Below are 13991 nucleotides of genomic sequence, written 5' to 3' on the forward strand. Positions count from 1 at the left end.
CAACTTCACAAGTGTCAATTCATTCAACCAAAAGAAGTAGACTCCTCAAATCTATGGTTCAACATTCAAAAATATATTACAATCCACGTGACGTATCTAAAACGACTACAATGTTGTTTCCGTTTACGCTTTGGAGCCACTGACAAAGTTAAACAAGGCGTATCTCATTCAACTCTTATTTTTCATTGAGTTTGAGTCAAAATACACCTTAGTCATGGCCCCTTAAAAATAGTAATACACGGTCGAGTCTAGAATCAGGAAAATATTGGTTCACTTGGGAATATTTTAGTTTTTAACCATGCTGTGTTGATAAGCAAGAACCTCCATAATTAATTTGAGTTGCACGTACGTCTAAACCAAAAAAGATAAAAAAACTGACATGAAAAAACTAATTTTTGATTAAGAGAAAAAGCTCTAAAGTCTAGCCAGGTGGTGGAACATGGCCAATTTTCTTCCCACAAGTCCCCCCCCCCCCCCCCCCACAGTCGACCAATGCCCTCTGTATGGAGTTCAGCCAAGGTTGTGGCGAACTCGCAAATCACTAGTTATTCAGGTAAGGTGACACTTTCTCATTCAAGACAGATACAACGAGAAAAATAGCAACAATATATCAAAGAGACGTCGCTTGAAAAGAAATCTTACTTAACGTGAGATCAAATTAAATTTGTTAACAAAAGTGTAAGTAATAGTACAGCGCATTTATTTCAAAATCAACGATTCTTTACGATATTCTCTGCAAAATAATAAAATGCAATAGTAATAATAATCTAAATATATTTTTTTTAAATAATATCAGCTATGGATAAAAACGGGTTGAATCTGTATTTTACCTTGTTGAAACTTCGTACCTGCAAACAACACTTCATGACTCACTTAAACCATAGACAAATATAATAAATACATAACAAATATTGATTCTATTATTTCAAAAATGGCTGCCTTTTTCCAAAATGGCAGCAAACTTGAAAAGCTTGGACTATTGTGTATTTTATGGACATTTTGGGAATATAGATTCAATTTTAAGACTTATTTAATCTTGACAATTTTGCTATAAACTTACTCGTTTAGGAGCTACATGATGCCAAATGTACACAGGAAGCAATTTTTTAAAGATTGCAAGTCCTAAATGAGTAGCTTCATAGAAAAAATTACAAGAATAAACAAGTTTTAAAATTACATGTCCTATACGAAAACATGATAAATATAGGGTGTTCCATAAGAAATTTCAAAGCTGGCCACCATATTGGAATATAGCGACTGATTTCGAAAACTAAATTCACATTTTTAACTGCCACAAAAAATTAAGGAATGTCCCCCATTTAAAGTTTTCTATAATTCTGACCGTTTCCGATATCCCAATAGAGACCTCATTAAGTTGATCACCCTGTTATATAATTCAACCATAACAGGGCAAAATACAAAGCTTGTAGGTTTTTGTTTTTAGTTAAAGATGTATTGTTCAATCTTTATGTTTGCAGAATGATTGATTGAAATAACACTTGTAGGCTTAATATATTGAGGTGAAAATTCCTTACATTTAATTGTTTTAGCGATTTTCCCATATAGGGAATAAGCTACTACCATAGATCTCATGGTAAGACCTAGAGCCGATTTGTTTTTTTTTTAGTTTTGAGGTTCCAAGAGGCCAAAAACACCATCAGTACATTCATATGGCTATGTAGGGTGGAGACGAAGCCCCGGGACGGTTAAATATTTCAAAAAGTAAAAAATATAAAAAGGTACGAAGATAATAAAGCTTCTAAGTTTGGTACACAAATAATGGGAATTAAAACCATTTCAACTCATAATTTAGTGATGTGCTACCTCTTCAGGGAGGCGGCTAGGAGTCAGAAGAAAATCTTTCATTTAAGCATATTTTCTAACAACTTGTACGGGAATATTTTGGTGGAAATCCAGCCAGGTAAATGGAAATTCGCTTAGTCTACAGGTTTGCTGTGACGGGTATATTTTAAAATTAAGTTCGTCGTAAGATACAGTGGCGTAAAGCCATTAGCATTGAATATAAATCATAACTTCAATGGAATTACAGTAGTTCCTGCTACAACTACGTGTAAAAGTAAAAAGAGAATAAGACAGCTGAATAGAAATCGCGAAGGACACAGCAAGGTCAGATGGAAGGACCAACAATGAAATCTGGCCAGCCAATCACATAGCTCCATTCTCTGTCTCTACTAATGGGTAGGCCTACGTTTACTTGCAAATTTTACTGGCGCGCCTTGAACACATAAAGATGTACTTAGCCCAAACACAATGTGAATAGGAATATGATTAGTATTAGGAATAGGATAAAATAGGATTGCTAAGGTAAGGCCTTAATCATCAATCTATCTATCTATCTATACTATTATAAAAAAGAGGTGGTTGCTGTATGTGTGTATGTGTGTATGGGAAAAGTAAACTCGAAAAATACTGGTCGGATTGGGCTGAAATTTGGCATGATGATAGCTCACATTCCCGATTAACATAGGCATATTCTTATTTCAAAAATCCTTTCGGGCTCCGCCCCAGTGGCTCTGGAGTTTCCCATGTTAACCTTATGAGAAATGGAATTATTGAATCTTAGCAGCTGTTTCAATTAAACAAGTTGGTTCTGTTCTATGATGTTCAATAGCATTAAAGTTACAAGGATTACCAACAGGGTGCAGCACTATTATTTCTTTTACATTTATGACAACAGCTAATTTGCAACCAAAAGGTGAGTGAGCGTAGCGAACGAACTTCAACCTGGAGGCGAGTTAGCGTAGCGAACGAGCTAACCTGAAGGCAAGTGAGCGCAGCGAACGAGCTCCAACCTAAAGGTGAGTGAGCGTAGCGAACGAGCTCCAACCTAAAGGTGAGTGAGCGTAGCGAACGAGCTCCAACCTAAAGGTGAGTGAGCGTAGCGAACAAACTTCAACCAGGACGTGATTGAGCCATGCGATCGCGATAATCTTGAAAATTAAGAAGTTAAACGGGGCAAAGCCCGCGGGTTACAGCTAGTTAATTATTTATAAGCAATCCAGAGGCTAAAATGATTGATTACTGAGACACTTAAAATTGGGTAAGAAATCTAAGCAAACAAACAGAATATCGAAGAGGTAAACATATTGCAACACCCTCAAACCATTTTTGCAGGATATATTTTTAAACAAGAAGAAAACAAAGAATTGTTGTTTGGGGGACACCCTTGAAATGGTTGCCATCTGGCCGGCCGGCAACTAGGCCATAGCTGATACAGAGTATAACTTAATGCCATGTGCATTGCATATGCATAGCTCTGACAAACTTGCGTTTCAAGGTCAGTACATGACCAAATTGAACACCACAAACAATAACACCAACACGAAAGTAATACCATGTATGTACAACCTCCATCCCAGCCTATACACTTGCTAGTCTAGCCTACAGCCAGCACTACACGAATCATACATCCTATGTGTTTGAAAATATACAACGATTTAGTCTCTACATAGTTAACATCTAGAATCATGCCATAAGGTTTATTGAGAAGCGTCGAGTCACAAAGTATTGATAATCGCTAAAAAATATGTTCTGTCAAAATCATCTAGCAGTTTGACACGACGCTTAATGCACTTTTATTTGTACGTTTAGCCATAGATTGAAGGAGTAGTCATTCTACTCCGTTATATTCTATTTTCGACTTCTACTTCAACGAGTAGACGTCTTTAATCAATCGTTTAGCGTAAGAATTAAAACATTTAATTAATAAATATTTAATTCTTTAGTCTATGGCCGGGGCCACATGAGGCGTTTTGCCGCGCGGTCGGTGTCAGTACACACGGCGCGGTTGAACGAACGTAGTAATCTATCTATATATATAATACGCTAAGCCGATTTTTGTAAACAGAACTCCTCCCTCATTTTTGGACCGATTTTGATGATTAAAGTGTCAAACAAATGGCCCTGACCTGTAGTTTTGCAAAGTGTTTTTAGTTTTTTGATATCTTTATTAGTTTGGGCAGGATCTTCCATCAAAGTTGGGTTTTCTCAATACGCTAAGCCGATTTTTGTAAACATAACTCCTCCCTCATTTTTGGACCGATTTTGATGATTAAAGTGTTAAATCTATATATATAATACGCTAAGCCGATTTTTGTAAACAGAACTCCTCCCTCATTTTTGGACAGATTTTGATGATTAAAGTGTCAAACAAATGGCCCTGACCTGTAGTTTTGCAAAGTGTTTTTAGTTTTTTGATATCTTTATTAGTTTGGGCAGGATCTTCCATCAAAGTTGGGTTTTCTCAATACGCTAAGCCGATTTTTGTAAACATAACTCCTCCCTCATTTTTGGACCGATTTTGATGATTAAAGTGTTAAACAAATGGCCCTGATCTGTAGTTTTGCAAAGTGTTTTTAGTTTTTTGATATCTTTATTAGTTTGGGCAGGATCTTCCATCAAAGTTGGGTTTTCTCCCATAAGATTAACATGGGGGAATCTAAATATTTAATTGGATTTTTTGTCTCCAGTAATTTGAGAGAACGGCTGGGCGTAGAAATTTGGTAGAGGTGTCCAAAGAAAGGTCTCGGTCTGTAGATGAGTTATCAAAAGAAAAACGAAGTAAATTCGCTTAGGGCTCTGCCCCAGAAGCCTTTAAAGATCCCTCCACAGATTTGTTTACGTTTTGGCCATGTGGATAATCCTTTTTAATGAACAGCTGTTAATTTTAAAATTGTATTTTAAACAACACACATTAATTGGGAGTTAGAATAATTGTCCAAAAGAAGTATTTTCAATGTTATTTTCTGATTTTAAAATTGATTTTCTTCTGTATCATGTCATTTGCATTATTTGTTGCCAATGAAGCCGCACGACCATATAAATGAGGAGGCCCCTAACAGTTCAAGAATAAAGTCCAACTTCACTTCAAGTATTTCCATTACACCTAACATTCTGTAGAGAGATTATATTGACAACTTTATGTAATTGATAAGGCTGAGACAACTAACTGACCTACCCCATGTCAAGGAATTCCAGCTTTAACAGTAACCCCACAACAAATTTCTCAAAACATTGCTAGAGGGTTATTCATTGGCACAGAAGTACGATATGAACCGAAGTGACGTGACGAAGGAAAACTCAAACTTACACTGTAACGGATATACCTCAGTTTGAAGTTATAACGTGTCTTCCCAACAAACAAATATTTTTTTCAAATAAAATCCTAGATTAATCTGCATTACACTGATGGAATCACGGATAACTAGGTACAAAAGATCCACCAATAAGATTTTAATACTGTATAATGGTTCTTCCAAAGAAAGAGATACCAGATAACATACTAATATAATAACTCCGATGACGTACAGTATGGGAAATATTTTATTCATTGAATGATCAACCATACTTTGGTAACTTAGGCAATTGATATCATGATTGTTTTTACACTTATTAATCTTTAAACAATGCTAAATGCTCAAAATATGTATAATTTCACTCAATTTATCGCAGCAGATGAATTAGCGTACGCCTTGAAAGTAACCGTCGATTTCGACGGGTTTCACCTAGTTATATATATAATTATATAGATGGGTTGAACCGCCTGTTGGGGTTTCGTTTCCCGGGCCTATGTACTGTACTGTATTATATCCATATAAAGGTCCACTTCACCTAAAGTATTCATGGACGAAACGCTTATTTATGACAGTTTGTGCAAGGCTGCGTGTAATTAGCTGGAATTAAAGGTTAATATGACAATTATAACAAAAATCACTGGTCCTTTCATGGTGCATTCTTTCAAACCGGATAAACCATTGGTGTTTCAAACCTTTCATGAGCACATGCGAACCCATTCCTGAGTTTTTTGTTATTACCGTATGTCAATAGCATCGTTTGACCAAGGCCCCACTAGAAAAAAACAGGCCATGCTGCAGCACGGGCAGCGCAACACTACGGCACGTTTGACATGCTATGCTCCGGCCGCATAACCACGAACTGAAGATACACTCATGATTAATTCAATTAGGCCTAGTGCCGAAAAACGTCTGACAATAACTTTGAGGTAAGATGGCATTGTCCCAGCTCCCAACAAATCCATATCCCTCAAAAATGGGTTGTCTTTGGGAGCAGTATACAATTAAAACTAACGTATCAAACATTGTACACAAATATAAATCGGTACCCAAGCACAAAACACAAACTCGTTCAAAACCACTAGAAATGGCAAAAGAGGAGCTCCACAATTAATTAATTGTTGCATTTGCACTTTTGATTCGTGGCAATATTAACTGAAACCAAAGGCTGACAACAAAAAGTCCATGCTTTTAGTCTGACTCATGCTGAAGGTGGATAAAAGTATGACCTTGTGTTTAAAATGCCAAGAATGTGTTCTTTACAGTGAGTTTACTATCGCAAATAATTGTAGAGCTCAGGATGCCTTGGTTCTAACTCGCTACGTAGGACGTCCGTAAAACTAACGATGCAGATAAGATTATGTATTTTTCTTTGTAATTTAAGCGCAATTCAGAGCTTAGTTACTTATACGGTTCCATATTTCCCCATTACCTTGGAGACAGCGGCATGAAAATGAATTCCACGAACGACTTCAGAGCGGATTAATTTCACTAAAAGCGTATAAAGTGCAATATTTTTTTTTACTTTGACACAATTAAGTGTAAGTTTTGCACAATTACTCATACAACTCTCTACTCGTTATTTGAATTTAATTATAGAATAATTACAAAATGAACTAGCGTTACTGGTGATAACTCTTTTTCTTTCGCAATCCTTTAGTTTGACATTCAGCAGGCTTGATCTCATGTCATGTAGCCATGTAATTCGACCCAGATGAGTCAGATGCTCAAACGAGCAGCGTAACTCGAGCAGAAGACTGTGCAGTGGGTTACATAACTGTTTGGACCAGCGCCTGGAGGTTAAATCTACTAATCCAAAAATATAAAAAAACTTGACAAGTCTGTCTCTGTCATACTGATGGATAAGAGGTTTATAGGGCGGAATGAGACACCGTCGGTTGCTCTGCTTTCAACAATGATAGGCATATTACAGTATTGGGATATGGTTCAAGAGATTTCTGTAACAAAGACGTAAAACTTGTCAAAACTCTCGTTTGGCATTGTTATGTTAAAGGACAATTTTAAAGTACCGGTGTGTTTATGATATTAGTCATGAAGAGAAATGTACCAGACTCCACACTCAGATTGTGAATCGAACCCTAAATGTGTCTATGATTTTATAACCTAGGGCATGGCATAAGAAATCCTAGAGGATAGAGTGATAGCGATTATCTTTAGGTCAAAGCTTCTGTCTACACATCTTTCCCTCCTTATCCATATCCTCTTAACGGTCTGTTCCTTTTTTATCTCCACAACCACAACACGAGAAAACACGGCACGTGATCGTTTAGTCTGCTCTTAAAATAGTCACGTGCCTACGAGACTGACGTCATCATTTGCTGAAGCTCACAAGTATTGCCCTGGCTCTTTACCTCGAGTGTTATTGTTAACTTCATTTTCAAAAAATAAAAATTAGACATGAAAATATTTAAAAAAGGATATTTTATTCCATAAATTGTACATATGACAAATACTCATAAAGTATGATTGTGATGAAATAAAAACGTTAAGTTATACATGAAAATATTTAATTGAAGGGCATGTTTGAATTCCATGAAATTAGAAATTAGAAATGCCCCCGCCGCAGCAAACCTGCAGGTTTATAAAGTGTAACTTATAGCGAATTTCCATTCGTCTGATTGAATTAAACTAATATGTCTCCTTAAAAATATCACATTTATTCCCTACTAGCTGTAACCCGCGGGCTTTGCCCCGTTTAACTTCTTAATTATCAAGATTATCTCGTTCGCATGGCTCAATCACGTCCTGGTTGAAGTTTGTTCGCTACCCTCACTCACCTTTAGGTTGGAGCTCGTTCGCTACGCTCACTCACCTTTAGGTTGGAGCTCGTTCACTGCGCTCACTTGCCTTCAGGTTAGCTCGTTCGCTACGCTAACTCGCCTCCAGGTTGAAGTTCGTTCGCTACGCTCACTCACCTTTTGGTTGCAAATTAGCTGTTGTCATAAATGTAAAGAAATAATAGTGCTGCGCCCTGTTTGGTAATCCTTGTAACTTTAATGCTATTGAACATCATAGAACAGAACCAACTTGTTTAATTGAAACAGCTGTTAAGATTCAATAACTCCATTTCTCATAAGGTTAACATGGGAAACTCCAGAGCCACTGGGGCGGAGCCCGAAAGAATTTTTGAAATAATAATATGCCTATATGTTAATCAGGAATGTGAGCTATCATCATGCCAAATTTCAGCCCAATCCGACCAGTATTTTTCGCGTTCACTTGTCACAAACATACATCCATACATCCAAACTTTCTCATTTATAATATTAGTAGGATTTAAATAAAATTAGTTAAACGAGTACTTAAGTTTGCTGCAACAGGGACGGAAAAAAGTTTTTTTTGTAAAATGTTAATACTGTAGTTTAGTAAGAAATTAATGTATTTTCTAAATTTGATCAAAATATGTTCGTAAACAAGCATGGGAATTTTAAATTTAAAATTTTTGGGAATTTTCTCTGTAACCATTAGGCGCATATTAACGGTTCAATATACTAAATTATTTTTCTTTAAGCTCTACAAAATGGCTTAGAAAGAAAGTGTAATTTTGTGTTTTACCCCATAAACCCCCGTTCCCATAGTTCGATCATGCTGGTTCGCAAACTCGTTAGAATAAATGTAGGTTTACACGTTTTTACCAAATTTCACCAAAATCGGATAATTTTTGCTCGAGTTATCACGCTAATGGACACACATATTTATATTAATTTTTATTTAATATTAATTTTTTTTGTTTTTTAAAAACATAAACATAACCTTCAGTTTTGTGATGTGTCTGATGATGCCAGCATAGCTGGCAAAAGGCCTCATAAAATTAAAAATTCAGAAATATTGGTAAAGTTGTTATTTTCAAATTAATATTAATTCCAATATTACCAGTTCTTCTTGAAGATTACACCATTCCCTATATGAGAAATTTGCTAATATGAAAAAACATGCAACATTGTTAGCTGGATAATCTATTTAAAACTTTTAAGAATTTTTTAACCTATGCTAACCTTTCTTCAATATGGGTTAATGTTGATGAGCAACTAACAATAAAAAAAAATGTATTTTTCATTAAAATATCTTTGTTAATCCCGTTTTATTTTGTTCATAACATTAAACAAACCAATAAATTGTCTCAAAAACTTATTGAAAAGAATTATATTCAGTTTTATACCTCCAACCTTGGCTTGTCCACACACTTATTGCCTGGCAAGATACTTTATGCAGTCTGAATGACTCTTCATAAACAAAACAACACAACTTGACTATGCATTGAACCTGACTATGCCATTGAATTGCTGTCAGGGGTCAATTTTTACAACACAACTGCATAAGTAAAGTTAAAGCAGGAATTAGGTTTTTAAACACTTCCAGGCCATGGAGATTGTTCATAGGGAAGTAAACAGCTCACTAAAAAGGACTTTAATTTTTGTAAAATGCATAGTAGACTTTTAGAAGGCCATAATACTTTAACCAAGTTAAATATTGAAATCTTTGCCGCTGGGTAATTGACAATTTAGACATTTATTAAAGATTTAACGTCTGAAACCCATATCTTCTAACCTGTTGTAGTATAATGTACTGTACATTTAAATAACCAGCTGAAATGTATTTGGATGGATGGAGTTCTTTAAAATTTCTGTTATATAATTTTTAGCAAATTTCCCTATAGGGAAGTAGCTATAACCATAGGTCTCATGGTAAGACCTAGGCCCGGGACCGATTTACTTAAACCGATGACCCCAGAGGCCAAAAACACCATTCGTTCAAATTTGTATACATGTATATATATATTTCCATCCAGACGATAACTTGAGTAATTTTTGTCCGATTTTGATCAAATTTGGTTTGAAGGTGTAAGGCGGGATAAACTTGAATGAGTTTGCAAACCAGCATGATCGGACCATGGGAACGGGGGGGGGGGGGGGGGGGGGGGTTTATGGGGTAAAAATAGGTTTTCTAATTTTTTACCCTTAAACCTAAATTTATCAATGTTTCACTAGCCTTTTAAAGAGCTTAAAAAACAATTGAATAAATTGATTGCTGCAATTGAACAAATTCAATATATCAAAGTGCTATTGTACGGTAATTGGTTAAGGAGAAAATAAAAAAAAAATTTAATTTAAAATTCCCATGTTATTCTTATGGAGAATATTGTAAAATGTTGTAGGTACTAGGCTTGTTTATGGATATATTTTGATCAAACTTGGCGTATTTATTAATTTCATACTAAGCTATTGATATTTTAACAAAAAACACACTTTATTAGTTTCCCTGTAGCAGCTAACCTAGGTACTACTAATTTAATAGATTAATTGAAAAATCAATCCAGGCAAATGGAATTTCGCTTAGTCGGCAGGTTTGCTGCAGCGGGGTATTTTATGGTACGATTTAATTTGAAAAAATATTTTTGAGAACTAGGAAATTTTGTAGGATTTTAAAACAATATTTAGGGACATGCATTAGTTTACTTGTGATAGCTAGAACACCCATTCCGTCCATATTATATATTCTTTCCCTTAGCCTATCATTGAATATAAATTCAATTTTTAAAATCAAGTTTTTGGTGGACTCACCAATATTGAGTAAAGAGTAGAAAAATTCCTGTATATAGTCAATGACAACACTGTCCACTGGCCAGAGGAGAGGACAATGTTCTGGATGGCCATTGATAGACCAAGACCTAGTTCTGCTGAACTATCTTTATTTTTGTCAACCCAGAAGTTGTGTGTTTTAGCCTAGCTCTAAAAGAAATAGCATAGGTAAATGGGCTAGGCCTACTTGAAAGTTTGGTTATATGATTTTTCACATGTACTAAGTTTACACCCTTGGAGCTCAAAGGATTTAACCGAACTTTTAAATACCCTGCCGCAGCAAACCTGCAAGCTAAGCGAATTGCCATACGCCTTATTGGACTTTTCACTAAAATACTTCCTTAAAAATGACATATTTATTCCGTATTTAAATAACATTAGTTTAACAAGTACGATACGTAGGTTTGCTGCTACAGAGAAGATAGTAAATTGTTTTATAGTTAAATGTTAATAGTATTCTTTAATAGTGTTTTTTTTTAGCTCTACAAAACGGTTTAAGAAATTGCTAAATTTTATGTTTTAAGGGTCAAATATGGGAAAACCCATTTTTACCCCATAAATCCTTGCTCCCACAGTTCAATCATGCTGGTTTGCAAACTTGTTCGAATAAATGTAGGTTTACACGTTCATGCCAAATTTCATCAAAATTGGATCATTTTTGCTTTAGTTATCGAGCAAACAGACACATATGTATACATGTGAATTTGAACAAATGGTGTTTTTGGCCTCTGGGGGCCTCAAAACAAAAAAGTAAATTGGTCCCGGATGCAGGTCATACCTTGAGACATACGGTAATAGCTTATCCCCTATATGGGAAATTTACTAAAAGAAAATGCACAATTTCAAACAATAGAACGGTCTTACTACTAAATTACTCTAGCATAAATTAGGCTCTACAGCAAATAAGATATGTAATATATCGCTACAGGTTGCAGAAGCATGGTTGGTTCAGTTATTTGAGAGGAATCTGTTTTCATTGCATATAAGTGTTGTGTAACAGGTCAGTTTCAACAACCTTACAGTTTATATTCAATGCTAAGAACAATATTTAAATCTTATTCCACACTGAAAAATTCATTCTTTTCAGCAAATACATCATAATATCCTATAGGCCTATAAGTAGAATATGTAAGTTACCTCAACATCAAATTGCAAAAAGGCCTAACAAATATGTTTTTTTACATGGTTGAAACATGTCTTTGAAAGGCCCGGTACAAAGATGCAGCCTGTTCCTTTGAACCATTTAGGCCTAGTTTAGGGTTGCAGTATTCCCGGATTTCCCTGGAGATTACCGGATTTTGACCTTCAAAACTTAGCTCCGGGGGATTTCTGCAAAAAGTGAGAAATTAGCCTACCTCTTTTTTACACTCTATTAAAATACATTATTAAATAACGACAATTTTGGAATAAAATAAATTTTTGCGTTCACAAATATCGTTATGCAATACCTGAAAAATGCAACTCTCGTACTCTCTACTAACGTTCTTTTATTCCGTAGTTTCATTTAGGCCAGCAACGTTCTTACTTTATCTTTAACTTATCGTCAGTTTCATTGCTCCCAGTCCTTCGATTCGCATCTGCCGGCCAGTCCCAAGGTATCCGTGTTTTCTTCCAAAGCCTAGCAGACAGACAGAGAGCGTTTTGTTGGCTGTATTCGGTTACCGGTATTCGTTATTTTTACTGAAATGTGACAAGCGATGCAACATTTTATGTTTTCGTGTAAGTTTAGGCCTATACCATTTGAATATTGACAATGTAGCACGAATATTTAACAGAAACGGTAAGTATAGGCCCTATAGACTAATAAATACAATCAATTTACGTAACTGGCCCGAATGTCTATATAGGCTAATAAGTTAACAACTAGTTTGGATGTTCTTTGACAGTCCCATTTAAATAATAATAAAATCATGTTAAATTTCGGGCCAGTGACATCATTTTGTTTAAATATGTATGTTTAAAGTTATAAACCCCTAACTGCTGTAAGTTACCTTCCATCCTGACCAAATCAGGTGTTCATATTTATATTTTTTGTAATTCTTATGTAAGTTTGTGAATCACTGGCATTGTGAATTTGCATTGTTCTAGTTAAAAATAAGCATGACGAAGCCTATTGTATTTATTGTAAATATTTAACGGCAAATAAATCTTTGAATGACTCATACAGTTTATGTTACCTAATAGTTTTGCTGTGACTGGTACCACAGAAAACGTACTACTATAACCCAGAATGCCAACCGCATGGTAAAAAGCATTAAGTGTTTTGAGAGAGCTTTGCCTGTCAATCCGTAGGCAGCGCCACCAGCGTTGCTATGCTATTGCATGGCAACGCTGGTGGCGCTGCCTACGGATTGACAGGCAAAGCTCTCTCAAAACGCTTAATACTTTTTACCATGCGGTTGGCATTCTGGGTTATAGTAGTACGTTTTCTGTGCTGGTAGGCCCTACCTATACAATTTTGCTAGCCCGTTAATTTTTATCCACTTAGTAAGTTTTTATAGTGGGGGCCGCCAGCTAAAATCTCCTCTTTTTTACACATAACCATATGGCAACCCTAGCCTAGTTTAACGAACCTCAACCTCTTTTACAGATTTTTGGTCTACTATGGCTGACATGTTAGCCTAACCTATAAAAGTTATGACTCCGGCCTACCTACTGCAGTCACGCCGGTAACATGATTTAATGGTCTGGAATTATATTTAATTTTTTAAAATAACTATAGGTAAACTCCCATGTTAAATATGGAAAAACCTCATGGCGGTTTTACAAATCAATTCGTAATAGCCTACTAAGGATAGCCTAGGCCTATTGTGTATTGAATGAACAGAATGTCACTCACCTGGCAGTACTTTCAAAATAACTGGTTCTATAAAAAGTTGGATTAATGTAACACAATATTTAAATATATTTATGAAGTCCGACTGACAAAATATCAAACGTCGCAATATAAAAATAGTAAATTCGGTGAGATTAACTCCCAACTACCGAGTCAACAATCTATCCAACGATAGCAGACGACTTCACTCACAACTGACGTAAAATGACTAACGAGTACCGATTTGAGATTTGAGGCCGCCGGCCAGTCTTCTAGGCAGACTACGATCGAAATATCAAGTCTGCCAACACAGTGGCTTAAAAATCATATGTATGTATGTTTAATTTATCAACATATATGAATATGTATGGTATTAACTATAAACATTGACTGTATAGAATATTTTAAGATATACGGTCTGCAAGCAACAATCTTCAGTGGACACAATGCAATCTATGAAAGAGGAAGCATTTAGGCATGAAG

At 35.6% G+C, this 13991-nt stretch overlaps 1 protein-coding gene across 1 annotated transcript in view; it reads right to left on the bottom strand.

Moving 5' to 3' along the window:
• Window positions 1-13722, bottom strand: part of LOC128995320 (oxidative stress-induced growth inhibitor 1-like) — a 48338-nt gene extending 34616 nt beyond the window's left edge. The window contains exon 1 of the mRNA XM_054420304.1: window positions 13533-13722. The gene's annotated coding sequence lies outside the window, so the exon portion shown is untranslated. The remainder of the gene's footprint in view (window positions 1-13532) is intronic.
• Between the last annotated feature and the right edge of the window lie 269 nt (window positions 13723-13991).

This window comes from Macrosteles quadrilineatus, unplaced genomic scaffold (genome assembly GCF_028750875.1).
Source record: "Macrosteles quadrilineatus isolate MER2022 unplaced genomic scaffold, UCM_ALF_1.0 Scaffold_5__1_contigs__length_97177068, whole genome shotgun sequence".
In the NCBI taxonomy this organism is placed as follows: domain Eukaryota; kingdom Metazoa; phylum Arthropoda; class Insecta; order Hemiptera; family Cicadellidae; genus Macrosteles; species Macrosteles quadrilineatus.